This window comes from Salvia miltiorrhiza, chromosome 5 (genome assembly GCF_028751815.1).
Source record: "Salvia miltiorrhiza cultivar Shanhuang (shh) chromosome 5, IMPLAD_Smil_shh, whole genome shotgun sequence".
Lineage (NCBI taxonomy): Eukaryota > Viridiplantae > Streptophyta > Magnoliopsida > Lamiales > Lamiaceae > Salvia > Salvia miltiorrhiza.
The window spans coordinates 41,352,399-41,370,779 of NC_080391.1; positions in this window are offsets into that span (position 1 = coordinate 41,352,399).

Genomic DNA, 18,381 nt, shown 5'->3' on the forward strand with positions numbered 1-18,381 from the left:
CATCGTACCAGCCCAAAAACTGGAACCGGGAAGGCACCATTCACTCTGGTGTATGGATCCAACGCGGTGATACCAGCGGAGGCTAGACTGGAGTCGTACCGGATAACAACATATAACACAAAGCAAAATTCAGAACTCCGCAGAGCAGAGCTAGACTTAGTGGAAGCGCAGAGGGATGAAGCCCAGGTCAGAGCAGCGAAATAAAAGAGCACTATCAAGGCCGGAAATGACAAGAGGGTCAGAGCGCGGAAGCTGTCCAAGGGCGACCTAGTTCTCAAGAGGGCCGATGCTCTAAAACCAGTGGGCAAATTCGAACCCAATTGGGAGGGTCCTTTCATCGTCACAGAGGTTTTGGGTGGCGGAGCCTATTTATTGTCGGATTCAGACGGCAGAGCTCTCCTAAGACCGTGGAATATCAACACCTTAAAAAAGTTTTATGTGTAATTTGTTAAACGAGATACCAAATTGTAGACCGGATACTCTTTTTCCTCACAGGGGTTTTAACGAGGTTCGGGGCCATTTTATCAAAAAAATTGGATGCGTGGTTTTAGGAATTCCGCGGTGTTGTCTCGTTCATTTTAATTATTTCATTTTACGTTGCATATTTTACTTAACATGTTCATGCAGAGCATTGCACATGTCACCAGAGGGGGGAGTAAGGTATATACCCATAATTCATAATTTCAAATCAAATTGCTGCTTAGCAAGTCAAGGGGAAGACAAACATCCACGTAAAAGGAAAAGCAGAGGGTTCGTTTTAACCGTAAGCCACGAAACTTAGGCAGGTCCCGTTGACCGTCTATACTCCGTACAGGGTGTTCTCTTAATCATAAGCCGCGAAAGTTGGATGCATCTCCCGGATCATCCATGCTCCGCGCAGAGGGTTCGTTTTAACCGTAAGCCACGAAAGTTAGGCAGGTCCCTCTGATCGTCTATGCTTCGTGCATGGTGTTCTCTTAATAGTAAGCCGCGAAAGTTGGATGCATCTCCTGGATCATCCATGCTCCGCCAGAGGGTTCTCTCTTAATCGTAAGCCGCGAAAGTTGGATGCATCCCCCGGATCATCCATGCTCCGTGATGTGTATATTTTAGTTGTTCATATTCTTGGATTATTTGTACTTTAATAGAATTTAATATACACATTTAGGTGATTTTTGGTGCAGGAATTAAAGAGAGTGATGTTGATGGAGTTGAATCAGGAGAAGTAGAAAAGAAGCCATTTTGATGGATTATTTATGAAGAACCGAAAAGATGCTAGGAATTTATTATCATAATACTTCTACTTTATTTATTTATAATTAACTTTGTAAGCCCATTAGAGTTGGTGGGCCTTTAGGAATTCTAAAATTCCTTTTTGTAATCTCTCGTGTGGGACTTTGCGGAGGCATGGGTATATATATACCTTTGACCTTGGCTTGGAAAAAATTAAGAAGTTAGGTGGCTAGGTAATTAGTTTGGGGAGGAGTTAGTTTTTTTTACTTTGGCTATCTACTGGCGGCGGAGACGAAAACAATTCAAGAGGAGTATTTTTGCATTATTTTTTTTCTTTCATAATTTATTTTTAGTTTGCTCTTCGTATTGTGGATCGATTCATTCTATAGAGTTTTTGGTGATAAAATTCTAGTTTATATTTTAATTCTTTAAATTATTATTTATGTGTTCTTTATATTTCATTGTGTTTTATTTTAATAGCATGAGTAGCTAAATTCTTAATTCGGCGAGAATAATGAAACACTAATTTATCAATCTGTGAGACCTAATTGGTTTTAAAATTGGTTCCTATTGATTTCGATTTATTCCTAGAGTTTAAAGATAATTCAAATTTTATTTAAGTCTGGCCAACTTAGATTTAATTGGATTACAGTCAATTAGCACCTCCAATCCGTAATTGTTGGAATAGGGCTGATTAGTGACACAGCTACCGTGTTCGTAATATGAATAAATTGGTGGATCAATTATTACTAGCGTATCTAGGATAATTGGTCTAAACTGGGTTCCTTCATCTTAATGCTATTAGAATATTAAATCTAGGTCTGGCGTCTCCAGCTAGGTTATATTTTAATAAGGGAAATAAGCAGGCCTGACGTCTCCAGCTGTTTATCGACACAGTAAGTAGGAATTGGGGTACGTCCGTGGCCTTTCACGGTATTCTATAACTAGTAGGTTGATAGGGATTAATTAATCTTTGCGTCGATGATCAGAGCTTTGAATTAGTGTGGATTTATTCGAGCCGAGTTACCTTTTTATTGATTATTTCAAGGGTTATTTGATTTGATTTAATTTGCTTTCTTAGTTAATTAATATTTTCTCAAATTTAAGGTGTGGTGGCATCACCAAAATTATAGATTTTAGGGAATTGAATGATTTTACCTGCTCTCTGTGGGATCGACCTTGCTTGTCATTATACTAATTAGTTCTTGATAATTCTACAGGAATTATTTGGCGGTAAACGACGTCCACCAAATTGGCGCTGTTGCCGGGGAGCGGTGTTAATCTAATTATTTTCCCTTTGATCTATTTTTCCTTTTTATTTTCTTTTGTTTATGAGCAGATCTTCTAAGCCAAACCTCCTCTACGATTGTGAGATCGAGAAAACCGCAAAGAAACTAAGGAAAGAGGCTAAGGCAAGGAAGCTACTGGAGCTGTTGGATTCGCAACCTGACCTGTTGATGCAGCCCAAGGTTCGTTAGTACAAGATCCAGTGCATGTTCCTGTTGGTCCAGTTACAAGAGCTCGAGCCAAGAAGTTCAAGGAGAGCTTGATGATCTTAGTTGAAGAAGTTTGGAAGCAAGAGTTGATCAAGAAGCCAATTGGAGATTGTGGAGTTGGCGAATTGAGCCCGTGTTTGATTAATCTTATTACGTGCGAGAGGGCCGAAGTGTGAAAGACTTCAATTTTTATTTATTTAGCTTTATTTCGCAGCCCATTAGTTTAAGGGCCTTTGTTAATTTTTGGATTTTAAAGTAAGGGCCTTGTTTGGCCTATTAGGGCTTGTTTTTAAGTTGTTTCCTTATTAGACTAGGTTTAGTTTTGCCTATATATATGGCTGCTACATGTTGGACGAAAATTAGCCTACTTTTATCAATAAACTTGTGAGTTTTATTTCTCTCTTGAGAATTCTGAATTCCTCTTGATTATTCCAAGACGAATTCAATTATCGACGTAACAGCGAGTCAACCAACCCTCGTCGGGTGTCATTCAGCGTCCCCGAGTTGCTGCGTCAACTTCACGTTGGGGTATAGGGCATTCAGTCGCCTATATCATTCCGTGGGTTAGATTCAGAGGTTTTGGGATTTCCATCCTTTCTGTTCAAGTTCAGTCTTCCGCGTGCGTTGTGTTCGATCGATCGGCAAGGATCGTATCATTTGGCACCAGAGCCGCGTTTCGTATCCAGGTTTTGTTTGTTTGTTTTCGTTTCTGTGTCAAGGGTAGAATTTTAGGGTTTCCGTTTTCTGTCCTAGTTTTCTGTTCCGCTGTCTGATTATAATTCCTAGGGTTTCGATTTTCTTCTGCTGTGTTCAATACCATAATATCTGGGGTGGTCTGAATTACTCATACACTTACACGCTTATACACATCCATCATCATACGACTTACACACATCCATATAAATCCATACGTCATAATTTCGTTTGGTTCCCGGTTTTCATTTACTTCTCGTTGTGTTTTCTGGAGTCCTTGGGTAGTATAGAGCGTTTTGAGCCTATTTCTGCGCAATACTTTTTGGGTTGTTCAGTCTGCGTTTCTGATTGTCTTCTTTCTGTTTGGGGGTTTTCCCATCTTTTCGCATCCGTTTAGTGTTGTTGGTGTGGTCTCTTGTGGGACGTTTCGTTGAGTGCTCTCGTTGAGACAGTTTGGCAATCTCGTTGGTGCAGTTGGTTTTTGAGTTCAGTTGGTAGATTGAGGGAATTTGATTCCTTGAGAGAGAAATTGAGCGGAAAAAGACAAGAGTGGTGAGACTATTAGAGGGAAAAAGCCGTGATTTGTGTGTGATACACGAGCGCTGAGTGATTTCATCTTGAGTGATACACGAATGTTTGTGAGGTGGTGAGGTCCTTTTATTTTGTTTCACTAACCGTTTCTTGTTTTCTGTGTCACTATGTCTAAGAAAGATGAACAAGGTGCGGATTTGAGCGATAGCCCTGTTATGGATCCACAGTTAAAACTCGTGGTGGAGGCACTTCGCTCAGAATTTGGCAAGATGCTACACTCAGAAATCGAGGGAGTGTACGACAAGATCGAGCTGATGGAGCAGTCTCATTCTCGAGAGACCACTTTCACACGAGGAGGTCGCCGCGGGCGAGGAGGCCGTGGTGGTGGCGGAGGTCGATTCCACCGTCCGTATGAGGAGCATGTAGATGATACAGGATTTGAGGATGAGGAGGATGGCGGCAGAACGTGGCAAGATAACAATCTGGGCAACATCAAGATGAACGTTCCTCCCTTCCAAGGGAAGAATGACCCAGAATTGTATCTTGATTGGGAGAGAAAGGTGGAGCTTATGTTCGATTGCCACAACTATTCAGAGCTCAAGAAGGTGAAGTTGGCAGCAATTGAGTTCTCTGATTATGCACTTGTTTGGTGGGATCAGATGGTGACGAGTAGGAGGAGAAACAGTGAGCCGCCTATTCAGACTTGGCAGGAGATGAAGGCTGTGATGAGGAAGCGTTTTGTGCCGAATCATTACTACCGCGAGCTTTTCAACAAGTTGCAGACTTTGAGGCAAGGCAGTCGGAGCGTGGATGAGTATTATAAGGAGATGGAGGTTGCCATGATTCGAGCCAATGTGGTGGAGGAGCGAGAGGCGACCATGGCGAGATTCTTGACTGGTCTGCATTGGGATATTCGTGATAAGGTGGAGTTGCAGCACTACGTTGAGTTGGAGGACATGGTTCACATGGCCATCAAGATCGAGAATCAACTCAAGAGGAGAGGCAACAACAGCAGCAACCAACGCCAGAATCAGGGCAATTGGAGGCAATCGCAACCAGTTTCTAATGGTTCCTCGTCAAAAGGGAATCAATGGAAAAAGGAGGCACCGCCGAGAGAGGAGAAGAAGCCGTTCGTTAGGTCCCGACCCGAGGGATCCGGTACAGCAAATCAGGGCATTCCGGCCATTTCTGATGGTCGAAATTGAGATAAGAAGTGCTTCAAGTGCCAAGGCTTCGGGCATATTATGAGTGACTGCCCGAACAGGAGAATTATGATCATGAGAGATGACGGCGAAGTCGTGACGGATGGTGATGAGACCGATCCTGGTATGCCGAAATTGGAGGATGGAGATGGTACCGATGATGAGGAGGAGTGTGAGGAGATTTTCGCGCCCAATGGACAGCTTTTTGTAGCTAGGAGAGCCTTGAGTGTCCAAACTCAACCCAATGAGCGAGAGCAGCGGGAGAACCTCTTTCACACGAGATGTCTTGTTCAAGACAAGGTATGTAGTGTGATCATTGATGGCGGGAGTTGCACGAATGTGGCTAGTAGAGCCATGGTTGAGAGATTGGGGCTGACCACGGAGAAGCATTCCAAGCCATATCGTTTGCAGTGGCTGAATGAGACAGGCGTCATCAAAGTGACGAAGCAAGTGAAGGTTCCGTTTCGCATTGGGAAGTATGAGGATGAGGTTGTGTGTGATGTGATCCCTATGCAAGCGAGCCACATCCTGTTGGGGCGACCGTGGCAGTTTGATCGCCGTGTTATTCATGATGGCTTCACCAAGAAATATTCATTTGAATACAAGCAGAAAAAGGTGTCACTTGTTCCTCTTACTCCTAAACAAGTTTATGAGGATCAAGTGCAATTGCAAAAGGAGGCGGACAAGGTGAAGTCAAAGGAGCAGCCCGTGGAGAAGAAGGAGAATGGGTTGATTCATAAGTCCTTTCTTGCTAGGGCTAGTGATTTGAAGTGGTGTGTACAGGAGGAGAGGCCGATCATGCTGTTGCGATATCAGGAGAACTTGGTTATTACTAACGATCTCTCTTCTCTACTCCCTTCTATTCGTTCTGTTTTGCAGGAGTTTGATGATGTTTTTCCCGACGATACACCTGCCGGTTTACCACCAATTCGAGGGATTGAGCATCAGATTGACTTTGTGCCCGGCGCTACACTGCCGAACCGACCAGCTTACCGAACCAATCCGGAGGAGACAAAGGAGTTGGAGAGGCAAATTGGCGAGTTATTGGCCAAAGGGCATGTGAGGGAGAGTTTGAGTCCTTGTGCGGTACCCGTTCTACTTGTACCAAAGAAGGACTCATCTTTGAGGATGTGCTGTGATTGCCGAGCCATCAATAACATCACGGTAAAGTATCGCCATCCTATCCCTCATTTAGATGATATGCTAGATGAGTTACATGGTTCTTGTGTCTTTTCTAAGATCGATTTGCGTAGTGGATACCATCAGATTAGGATTAAGGAAGGTGATGAATGGAAAACTGCTTTTAAGACAAAACTTGGTTTGTATGAGTGGTTAGTTATGCCTTTTGGTTTGACTAATGCGCCTAGTACGTTCATGCGTCTTATGAATCATGTTTTACGTGCTTTCATTGGCAGATTTGTTGTTGTCTACTTTGATGATATCCTCATTTATAGCCAGAATCATGATGAGCATGTTGAACATTTGAGGTCTGTTATGGATGTGCTTCGAAAGGAAAAGTTGTTTGCTAACCTTAAGAAGTGCACTTTCGGTACGGACAAGCTTGTGTTTCTTGGTTTTGTTGTTAGTGCACAGGGTGTACAGGTTGATGAGGAGAAGATACGAGCTATCCAAGAGTGGCCAACGCCAACGAACGTTGCAGCAGTTCGAAGCTTTCATGGACTTGCTAGCTTCTACAGGCGGTTCGTGCCTCATTTTAGCAGCGTTGCAGCACCCTTGACGGAAGTCATCAAGAAGAATGTGGAGTTTAAGTGGGGCAAGGCGCAAGAGGATGCATTTCAGCAGATGAAATACAAATTGACCCACGCCCCGGTATTATCTCTTCCTAATTTTTCCAAATCTTTTGAGATTGAATGTGATGCTTCTGGTGTTGGTATTGGTGCAGTGTTGATGCAAGAGAGACGACCCATTGCGTACTTCAGCGAGAAGCTAAACGGGGCGACGTTGAGTTATCCCACGTATGATAAGGAGCTGTACGCATTGGTGAGAGCTTTGCAAACGTGGAAGCACTACTTGTGGCCCAATGAGTTTGTCATTCACACGGATCATGAGTCGTTGAAACACTTGAAAGGGCAGCACAAGTTGAACAAGCGGCATGCGAGGTGTATGGAGTTCATTGAGACGTTTCCCTACGTCATCAAATACAAGCAAGGTAAAGAGAATGTTGTAGCTGACGCTCTTTCTCGGAGGTATGCCTTGATCTCCACCTTAGATGCTAAGTTGCTGGGTTTTGAGTGTATCAAGAGTTTGTATGAGCATGATAGTGATTTTGGTGAGATTTATCTAGCATGTGCGCGAGCTGCTAGTGGAGAGTATTTTAGGCATGATGACTATCTTTTTAGGAAGAATAAGTTATGTGTTCCTAAATGTTCTTTACGTGAGTTGTTATTGCTTGAGTCTCATGGTGGGGGTTTGATGGGACATTTTGGCATTGCTAAGACTTTAGCTGTTCTGCATGAGCATTTCTTTTGGCCTCATATGAAACGTGATGTTGAGAGAATTTGTGGTCGATGTGTTACATGTAAACAAGCTAAGTCTAGAGTGAGTTCCCATGGATTGTATACACCATTGCCTATTCCTACAGCACCTTGGATTGATATTTCTATGGATTTTGTGTTAGGTTTGCCTAGGACTAAGCGTGGACGAGATTCCATCTTTGTGGTTGTTGATCGATTTTCTAAGATGGCACATTTTATTCCATGTCATAAATCTGATGATGCATCTCATGTAGCTGATCTATTCTTTAGAGAGATTGTTAGATTGCATGGCATGCCTAGGACTATTGTTTCTGATAGGGATTCGAAGTTCTTGAGCTACTTTTGGAAGACTTTGTGGTGTAAGTTGGGTACTAAACTTTTGTTTTCTACTACTTGTCATCCACAAACTGATGGTCAAACAGAGGTAGTGAATCGGACTTTGTCTACTTTGCTTAGAGCTATTATCAAGAAGAACATTAAGTCTTGGGAAGATTGTTTGCCGCATGTTGAGTTTGCTTATAATCGTTCTGTTCATTCTGCTACTCAATTTTCGCCATTTGAGATTGTGTATGGATTTAATCCTTTGACTTAATTGGATTTATCTCCCTTACCTGAGCATGAGTACACTAACCTTGATGGCAAGAAAAAGGCTGATTTTGTGAAGCAGATTCATGAGAAGGCAAGGATGAATATTGAGAGGCGCACGAAGCAGTATGCCGAGCGAGCTAACCAAGGACGTCGCAAAGTAGTGTTTGAGCCCGGTGATTGGGTATGGCTGCACATGCGCAAGGAAAGGTTTCCATTGCAGCGGAGATCCAAGTTACTTCCTAGAGGCGATGGGCCATTTCAAGTGTTGGAGCGCATCAATGACAATGCCTACAAGTTGGACTTACCAGGTGAGTATAATGTGAGTGCTTCTTTTAATGTGACTGATTTAAGTCCTTTTGATGTAGGTGATGCTTTGGATTTGAGGACAAATCCTCTTCAAGAGGAGGGGAATGATGCAGCCCAAGGTTCGTTAGTACAAGATCCAGTGCATGTTCCTGTTGGTCCAGCTACAAGAGCTCGAGCCAAGAAGTTCAAGGAGAGCTTGATGATCTTAGTTGAAGAAGTTTGGAAGCAAGAGTTGATCAAGAAACCAATTGGAGATTGTGGAGTTGGCGAATTGAGCCCGTGTTTGATTAATCTTATTACGTGCGAGAGGGCCGAAGTGTGAAAGACTTCAATTTTTATTTATTTAGCTTTATTTCGCAGCCCATTAGTTTAAGGGCCTTTGTTAATTTTCGGATTTTAAAGTAAGGGCCTTGTTTGGCCTATTAGGGCTTGTTTTTAAGTTGTTTCCTTATTAGACTAGGTTTAGTTTTGCCTATATATATGGCTGCTACATGTTGGACGAAAATTAGCCTGCTTTTATCAATAAACTTGTGAGTTTTATTTTTCTCTTGAGAATTCCGAATTCCTCTTGATTATTCCAAGACGAATTCAATTATCGACGTAACGGCGAGTCAACCAACCCTCGTCGGGTGTCATTCAGCGTCCCCGAGTTGCTGTGTCAACTTCACGTTGGGGTATAGGGCATTCAGTCGCCTATATCATTCCGTGGGTTAGATTAAGAGGTTTTGGGATTTCCATCCTTTCTGTTCAAGTTCAGTCTTCCGCGTGCGTTGTGTTCAATCGATCGGCAAGGATCGTATCACCTGGCTATTCGAACGAAACAGTTCATCGAGGTGAAACCCAATGCTGTCGCTACTGACGAGGCTCTGGTTGCCTAAACAGAACCAGAATCAGAGGCAAAAACAGTTTGTGAGGAGGCAGTTTATTCGAGTTCTGACGAAGGGACCGGAGATGACATGGCCGTCAATGATCCTAGGCTGTGCGACCTCTCCAGCCATGAGGCCGATGACCCGCCCACCCCAATTCAGATGCCTGCAACTGCTACCGGTATTGAGATTAAGCTTGGACTGCTTAATGTTCTCTTGAAGTACTATGGCAAAAAGGGAGAAGATCCGTACAATTTCTTGAGCGAATTCATCAAAATTTGCAAGGTCCAAAAATGCCCTACTGGAGTTACGGAAGAGCACTTTAGATTGGCAGCATTCCCTTTTACCATGACAGCGAGGCGAACTCTTGGTTCGCGAGTCTTCCACCTTATTCTATCACTACATTGGCGGGGATGAAAAAGCTATTCCTGGAACATTTTTTCCCTCCCACCAAGATGAATGCGCTGAAAAAGGAAATTAGTGGAGTGAAGCAGGAGTACGATGAATCATCGAGCACATATTGGACTCGATTCAGGAGGTTGGTGGATAGCTGTCCAAACCATAGGTTTTCGGAGGGGGATTTGCTACAGTACTTCTATCAAGGGATGACCGTTGATACTAAAAATCTTGTGAATTCATCGAGTGGAGGAGGGTTTTCCCAGAATACTGTTAGTGAAGCCAAACGGTTTATTCAACACTTAGTGGAGGCCACGAGAGAGTATGAGGAACCGCTCATCCAACTGCTCAAGAAAGCAGCTCAAGCAAGTTCGTCGGACTTTGAGGATAAGTTTGAAGAGAGGATGGGTAGAATGGGAAGATTGCTAAGTACTGTGGTGGAGAAAGTCGCAACTGCTGGACAACCGATAGAAAATCCATGTGAAGCGTGTGGTAGCTTTGGCCATACGAGCTTGCAATGCACTGGGGGTGAGGAAGAATATCAAGCACAAGCGAATTCTTCTCACAATTTTTACAACTGCGACGCGCCATTGCCCCATTTGCCCGAACAGGAATGAGATTCAGTGTACCATATTTTATGTCCCACTTTGTGTTCTACTTTCAATTTTATTTAATTTCTTATATATATTTTCGTCAATTTCAACTTTATATTTTTAGTTTAATTTTGTGATTATAAACTAGGGTTTATTCTATCAATTTAGGGTATATAATTATTTTTTATCATTTAATTTTATTTTTATTAGCTAATAATAGGTTGATAAATTCAAAGTCATGGTATATACTTTCTAAAAAATTTAATCTTTTGAAATAAAAATTAAATATAATTCCTAGTATTATAATAAATTTTATATTTATAAAAAATATTTTTAAAATAATAAATACAAGCATGGGACATAGTGACACACATGAGATTGTGGGACACCGAATCTCTTCCCGCCCAAACGGGACCCCTACTCGAATAATCAAAATGCACCATGGAGAAACCATCCTAACTTTCGTTGGAGGGATCCGGATCAGAGGCAACCGCAGCAGCAACATCAGCCACAGCAGCATAACTACCGTCCTCCACATCAAAGGACAGGGTACCAAGCACCACAAGTTCAACAATCTGTTCCAGAAAAGCAAGGCAAGTCACTTGAGGTGATGATGGCGGACTTAATTGGTAATCAACAATTTTTGCAGAATAATGTGCAACAACTCCAACAATCCCAAGCCGAGCAGAAGGTGCAAATTGAAGGGCTGGCCCGTCAGATGTCTCAGCTTGCGACATCCGTGAATCAACTTAAGGGCAACAATGGAGCATTACCATCTCAAGTTCAATTGAATCCGAGGTAGAACGTTAGTATGATTACTTTGAGAAGTGGCAAGGAGTTGAATGAGCCCACAATCCAGAATACAATGAGTGGCTTGAGCAAGGACTTTGGAGCAGAATCGCAGCTTCAGCAATCCGAAAATTCTGGAGAGGAAATCGATTCTGCTGCCCAGAATACTGATACGTCCGGTTTGGCCGAACAGAACGGTAATCCTACAGCTGTGCAGAAAGAAAACGAAGCAGAACACAAATTGGTTGAGGGTGAGCAGTCTAAGGTTCATAAACCTTTGAGTCTACATGATCCCGAGATTGAGATACCTGTTGCCTTTCCTAGGAAGTTAGCAAAGAAGAAGCCGGAGGAAGAGCTAATGGATTTTATAAAGATATTTGGGAAGTTGGAGATTAATCTTCCTTTCCTCCAAGCACTCAAACTCCCTCAGCTTAGCAAGTTTCTGAAGGATTTCATTGCTGGTAAGTCTAAGAAATCTGGAAAAATTGTGATGGGCGAGAACGTGTCAGCAGTGATACGAAAAGAGTTGCCGCCCAAATGCAAGGATCCAGGTATGTTTTCTTTGCCATGTTACATTGGTGATACAAAGATTGAGCATGCTATGTGTGATCTAGGAGCTTCTATTAATGTCATGCCGTTAGCTGTTTATAATAGTTTAAATGGTGTGAAGTTGGTAAATACTAAAGTGGTAATTCAGCTAGCCGATGGATCATGTGTGCACCCTGAAGGTTTGCTTGAGAATGTCCTTGTGAAAGTGAATAATTTTATTTATCATGCTGATTTTTATGTGGTGAAAATGAGTGGTATGCAGTCGAAAGAGTCAGTCAGTGTTCTGTTAGGTCGTCCTTTCTTAAGGACCACTAGGACAATCATTGATGTTTATAGTGGCACCATATGTTCGGATTATCATGGAGAAAAGTTTACTTTCAACATTGATGACACCATGAAAAGTCTCCATGCTGTTAAAACTGCTTGTGCCATTAATGTTATTGACCCTTTTGTCCAAGAACATCTTGAGACTAAATCTGTGCAGGACAAGTTGGAACCGACCTTGATCAAAAGAGCAACTGGTCTTGATGCTCGTGGGATGAACAATGAAGAAGTCAAAGAATCTACCAAACCCCTCCATGCTCAGCCGAAACTCACAGGTTCTAGACATACGGACTGTTTGTCCAAACAGAAGCCACGCGACAGAAGTCTGCATTTTGATGTGGAACCACCCGACTTAAAAGATAAGTGTGAGGATGAGCTTCATCTGGAAGTTTATGATGCCAACATGTGGTATGAGGATCTAACAGCAATATGGTTTCACAAGAATCAGCTCCGGAAGGCATTTGAAGTTGGTGAAAAGGTCCAATTCATGCTTGAGAAGCAGAAGACAAAGTGGATAGGCCCTTTCGTGATACAGTCTATTTGCCCAAATGGGATAGTGGAGATTAAGAGTTTGGCTACGCCAAAAATGTTTCTAGTCAACTATAGCAAGTTGGAGCCGTACTGCGATGCATGACACATGACGACGGTGGAAGAAATTCCATTGTCACCTCAGATGGGACTCTGATCGCATCATAAAGTCTAGCCAAAGACTTTAAATAATAGCGCTTATCAGGAGGCAACCCGATTTTCTTTCCCTTTTTATTTTCCCGTTTCGCTTTTCTTTTTCTTTATTTTTGTTTCGTTAAGTTTTTCTTTTAGTTTCTTCGTTTCCTTTCCTTAGTTTTAATTTTTTTGTTATGTTTCAGTAAATTGAAAAAAAAGATCGACGGGAACGTGGCAGCCCTATAGGAGAGCATCGCGAATTTGAGCACCACCATCCGGCAGGAGTTGCGGCGGCAACGCACACGGTGACTTTCTTCATTTTCTTGTTTTGTTTCGCATGTTTTTTGTGTTGTCTTTGTGTTTTTCTTTTAGTTGTGTGTTTCGTGTGCTCCTTTGCTTATGCTTTGTTTGTTTGCTTGAGGGCAAGCAAAATCTAAGTGTGAGGGGGGACGTCTTTGAGTTTGTGTTATGTTGAGTCCGTTTTTTTATGTTGTGTTTTGTGTGTCTTGAGCCTTGGAATTCTTGAAATATTAGTGATAAGCATACTGCCGGATTGATTTATGTGATGAACTTGAGATTGGATACTTGAGAATTAGGATTTGGTGATTGAAAATGTTGTGTTTTTGTTGGATGAAATTTGGAATGACAAATAAGAACAACAATGAGTAAAAAGCCACATATAAGTGAGAATTGAGCTTATTAGAGTAGAGCACTCTCTACTATTTGTCTTTTTGAGTGGTTTGTTATTCATGAAGCTGTGATATGTTGTGAGTCATTGGTAATGCATGATAGAAGGCATTAGGGAAGCCATTTGGCCTGCGTTTCATTGCCTACCTATACATTAACCCCTAGTGAGCCATTTTTGAAGCCTGGACCATTTTTGTTCTTATTAGTCACTAAATAATTAGCCAAGGCCTGTTTGGACTCTTTCTTTTGACCCAGTGATGCATGTTTAATCTTGAACCTCATTCCCTCACTTATTAGAGAGAGTTACACTGTGTATTTATGTGTCGTTTGCCCAAACTGCTGTCTTGTGTAAAATGATAAGGATCTGTGATCCGTTTGGCCAAACAGTGGCATTGATCAGATCAGTTTTTGGGAGGGGAACAACTTTGGGAGATGATATTATGGGGAATATTTTGTAAATGGTTATCATGTGTTGGAAGTGAAAATAAAAATGGGTGTTGTTGTATGCTGTAAAGAAAAAAAAAAGAGAAAAAAAAGAAGAAAAAAGAGAAAAACAAAAGAAAGAGAGAAAGAAGTGCAACATCAAATTTTTGAAACATGATAGAGTTTTTGATGAGTTTTCCCTTTAGTTTTGTAGTGTTCTCCCTCTCTCTATAGTCTTTTTTTTTTATGAAATTACATTATAAATAATACAAACCACACACACACCCCACCTAGTGGTTATTGTGGCCGAGAGTACTCTAACCTATGACCTCTTGGACAACAGGCAACCACCCCAACCACTAGGCCATCCCAAGGGGACCCCTTTCTCTATAGTCTTGATTGTATGAATGATGGTTCGGATTGAACATGCACAGTTTGAGTTTCAATGCTTGAGCTTAGGACCCCTAGGATCTTGCCAACATCATGAATGGTCCTTAGCCCCATTACAACCAATGAGAAAAGACCTCCTTGAGTTACTATGTGACCATGAAATATCACGACTAAGTGGATTTTTTCTTCTTGTGTGTGAATTTCTAAATGAATTCTTGAGAGAAGAGTGAACCTTGAGAGGAGCTCGTTGTTGCTTGATTTGGACTGAATTGACAATGAAAACACATGTTTGACATCCATTTTTCTTGATTTGAGAGTTGAGAATCGATTGTGAGTTGCATGGTTCGATTTGGCAGTATGTTACGTTAATAGTGTTTGATGATTACTTGGCTGTCGTTTTCTGTTGAGTTGTTAGTGTCCTTGTTCTTTTCTGTTTTCTTCCCAGTTGGTTGCTGCGTCTATTTTTCTTTGTTTCGTTATAAGCTTTAGTGTCGTGTCACTACTACAAAAATGCACATACATAACACTTCATACATAACGGTTTTTTTAAAAAACCGTTATGTATGAGCGCATTTTTGGAATAGATAACGGTTTTTACAAAAAACTGTTATCTATGTAGTGTTGTCCATACACTTAGATATCGGTTTGAGTTAAACCGTTATGTTTGTGCGTTATCTATTTATTGCATACATAACGGTATTACAAAACCGTTAAGCCGACCGTTATCTATGGGCATCTTTTTATAACGGTTGTTTCAACCGTTATATATGAGCGATTCAAAACTGTTATGAATTATTTTTATATTTATTTTTAATTTTAATAATATTATAAAAAATCAAAATCCTAATTTCCTAATACACCTTAGTCAACCCACAGTCTCATTTTCTCAAGTTTCAAGCAGTACTCTCTCTCGCCACTCTCTCTCGACTCCGGTCAGCGGCCGCCATGAATCGCCGCCTCCCTCTGGCGCGACGAGGTCGGCGCATGTTCTTCCTCCTCCTCTCCTTCCCTTTTGTGCCCTATTTCTTCCCGAAGAACAAAATCCCCAATTTATAGGGTTTTCAGCCTCCCTTTCCTCTCTGAATTTCGCGAACCCTAGGCAACACAATCCGCGTCCCTTGCCACGCTCTATCCCCAATCTCGCTACCCCTAGGCACCGTGTCCCTCCGGTTGTGGCCCCTGTCCTCCTAACCCTAGGTTTCGCGCCCCCATCTCGCCTGTCGGCTGCCTGGTTCCCGCTGCGCCGCTTCGTCTTCTCTCTGCCGAGCATTTTTGGTTTTTTTTTCCAGGATCAGGTCCTTAATTTATCCTGAGCATGTCTTATTACTCAGTAATCGACCACTGGAATATGTAACTTCATGGTGTGCGTGCTCATGCTTGTAAGTGCCATGCTTCTAATTTAGTTCCCTAAAATTGCATTGTATTGCCTTGTGGTCACTACTCTATTTCGTTGGTATGGATTATTGCTTTCCTCTTCTCCAAGAAGAATGATTTGGTCCTTATTAGTTGGCATTATTATATTTTCTAGTTTTTTTGCTGCAATCTGCAAAGAATATTGGTTTGAGATAAATAACAGGAAAAATGAAAAAAATATATTAAAATTATAAAAAATGCAAAAAACTGTTATAAAAAGTGCAAAAAAACCGTTATGTATTTCTATCAAAGATAACGGTAAAAACCGTTATAAAAAGTGCAAAAAATCGTTAACTATGATGAAAAAAATAATTTAAAAATTCTAATACATAACGGTTATATCATTAATATATAACGGTAGGAACCGTTATGTATAATTGTTAAAGATAACGGTTATGTACCGTTATGTATGAGCGCATCATACCGTTATCTATACTACTATACATAACGGTTATAAAACCGTTATGTATGACCATATCATAGATATCACCACTATACTTATCGGTTTTTTGGGGTCATACATAACGGATAAAATCCGTTATGTATGAGCGTTTTTGTAGTAGTGTGTCAAGGGGGGGGGAGCTGTTCTTAGATAGCTATTTCCGCAATTGAGTCTTTTCTTCACTTCATACTTGAGGGCAAGTATGATTCAAGTGTGAGGGGATTTGATGTGTGTGATTTAGTTATCTATTTTTGTGTCGTTTGCCGTTGGTTTTTGCTTTGATATTACCCAAATTGTTGGTATTTGGCGCAGGCATTAGATGGATTGGAGATGGATGTTGGATTTGTATACTAAAAGCAAGAACGTTTTATGCTTGTATACAATGATTCATGTGTTCACTATTTAATCTCCTATCTGATTGTGTTCATGATTGCATATGTATGTCCTTTATCTCTATATAAGTAGATTATATGGTGTGTTGTAGATCACAGAAGACCATATAATTGGAATAACCTTAAGAGATATAAACTGATCACAGCCGAGATGACTCTAGGACGAGTCGTTGGTTTAGGCTGCAGTATAGATGGAAGGAGTTTGTCTTGACTACTTGTCTATACTGGTACGTCATAATGTATTGATAGGATCACAGTGAGATGTATTCTTCAATCTGACATAAGTGAAGAATCAAGATCTCGGTGACTTAATAGAATCTTAATACTAATAAGATTCCAAATATATATGTTGATTACTCTGGGTGAGAGTTATATAGTAACTTGAGTACTTTGTATCTTGGGTGATAGTGGTCAATATATGATATTTGATTATCTGTATTAGTACCCGTATCCGGTATAGGATAATGACATCCCCTTAAGGAGCTCAATAAGGTTTATTGCGTTAAACCCTGTAGGTTGATTAAGTTCAGACGCAATAATAAAGTTTGAGTGGTACTGCTTAAGGATTACAAAGAGATTAATTAATTTAAGCTGTCAGAGCTCTAATTAATTAATGGATGTCAGATATTTTAAATACGGAGATTTAATAAGTCTAAATACAAGCCCCGACTCATCACCGGCAATAAAGAGGTAAGTCAGTATTGATTTTCTAGTGGAATGAATTAATACTTATGAATGAATTATGATCTGGGCTGATCATAGAAATTAATTTATTAGAGGCCCATCTTTATTCCTTGTATCTGATCCCTGGACTGGCCCAATCACAGTTAATGGTGCCTTAGGACTGTATTTTGTCTATAAATACAGCTGTCTGCTCTCAGAATAATACACACAAATATTAGGGTTTTGAGAAAGCAGAGTGGGGCGACAATACTGAGTAGGCGGCTACTGTCTCTGGGAGTTCTCATAGTTCGTTGTCCATCCAACATTGGGAACTGAGCGGGATACAGTTCAGAAGATCTGAGCTGGAGTCAGTTTTTCGCAGGAAATCAAGTTCTGGTAGTTTCCGAAGAACAGCCATAACTTCCTCTACAGAACTCAGATTTGGACGAAACAGGCGACCACGGAAAGCTCTTTCGAAAAGGAAAAAGTCGTATTTCTGCACAAAATACGATTGGAGGATGTTTGAGGCTTCAAACGAAGGCTTGAAGTTAGCTGACCTGTTCAGCGACGAATTGACGAATTCTTAGGAATTCTTCAGGTATTTCTAACTCCAAGGTGCAGCACTTAATTTAATAGGAGCATGCTAGGTTTAATCGATGTATGGTGAATTAAGATAATCCAAGAGACGATCCTTGGGCAAATCGAGTATTAATTAAGTTTAATATTCCTGCAATTGGTATCAGAGCCCGGATTAGTTTTCTTGGCTCTGTCTGATAATTCGCGTTCGATTAATATGTGCGTGTTTTCATTTTGTTTACCTGCTGTTGTTCTTCGTGGTCTGTTGTTTCGTGGGATACGTCGTTTTGACGTTGTAATTGTTTTTCCACCACGAGAAAATCTGTGGTTAGATTAGAATTTCAAGTTGTACTTTGTTTTTCGGCTGTAATCTGTAATTATAGTAAAACGAGATGAGAACGACGATGATCGGACAAGGAACGGAGAACAGGTCGTTGGAGTGGGAGGCAGAATAGGGCTGTGCTGTTGCATAAACCCTAGTTTTGCGATGAGTAGCGCTGAAGGTCAGAGTAGCGCTGCGGCTGAGACCAGCGCTGCGGGTCAGAGCAGCGCTGCGGGTTCAGACCAGCGCTGCGGGGCAGAAACTTTAGTGTCGTTTGTATCATGTCACTAATTTACATCATTATAATGACAACAATATCATGTCACTGCAAACAGAAACTATTGTGACAAACTTCAAATGTGGCTACAAA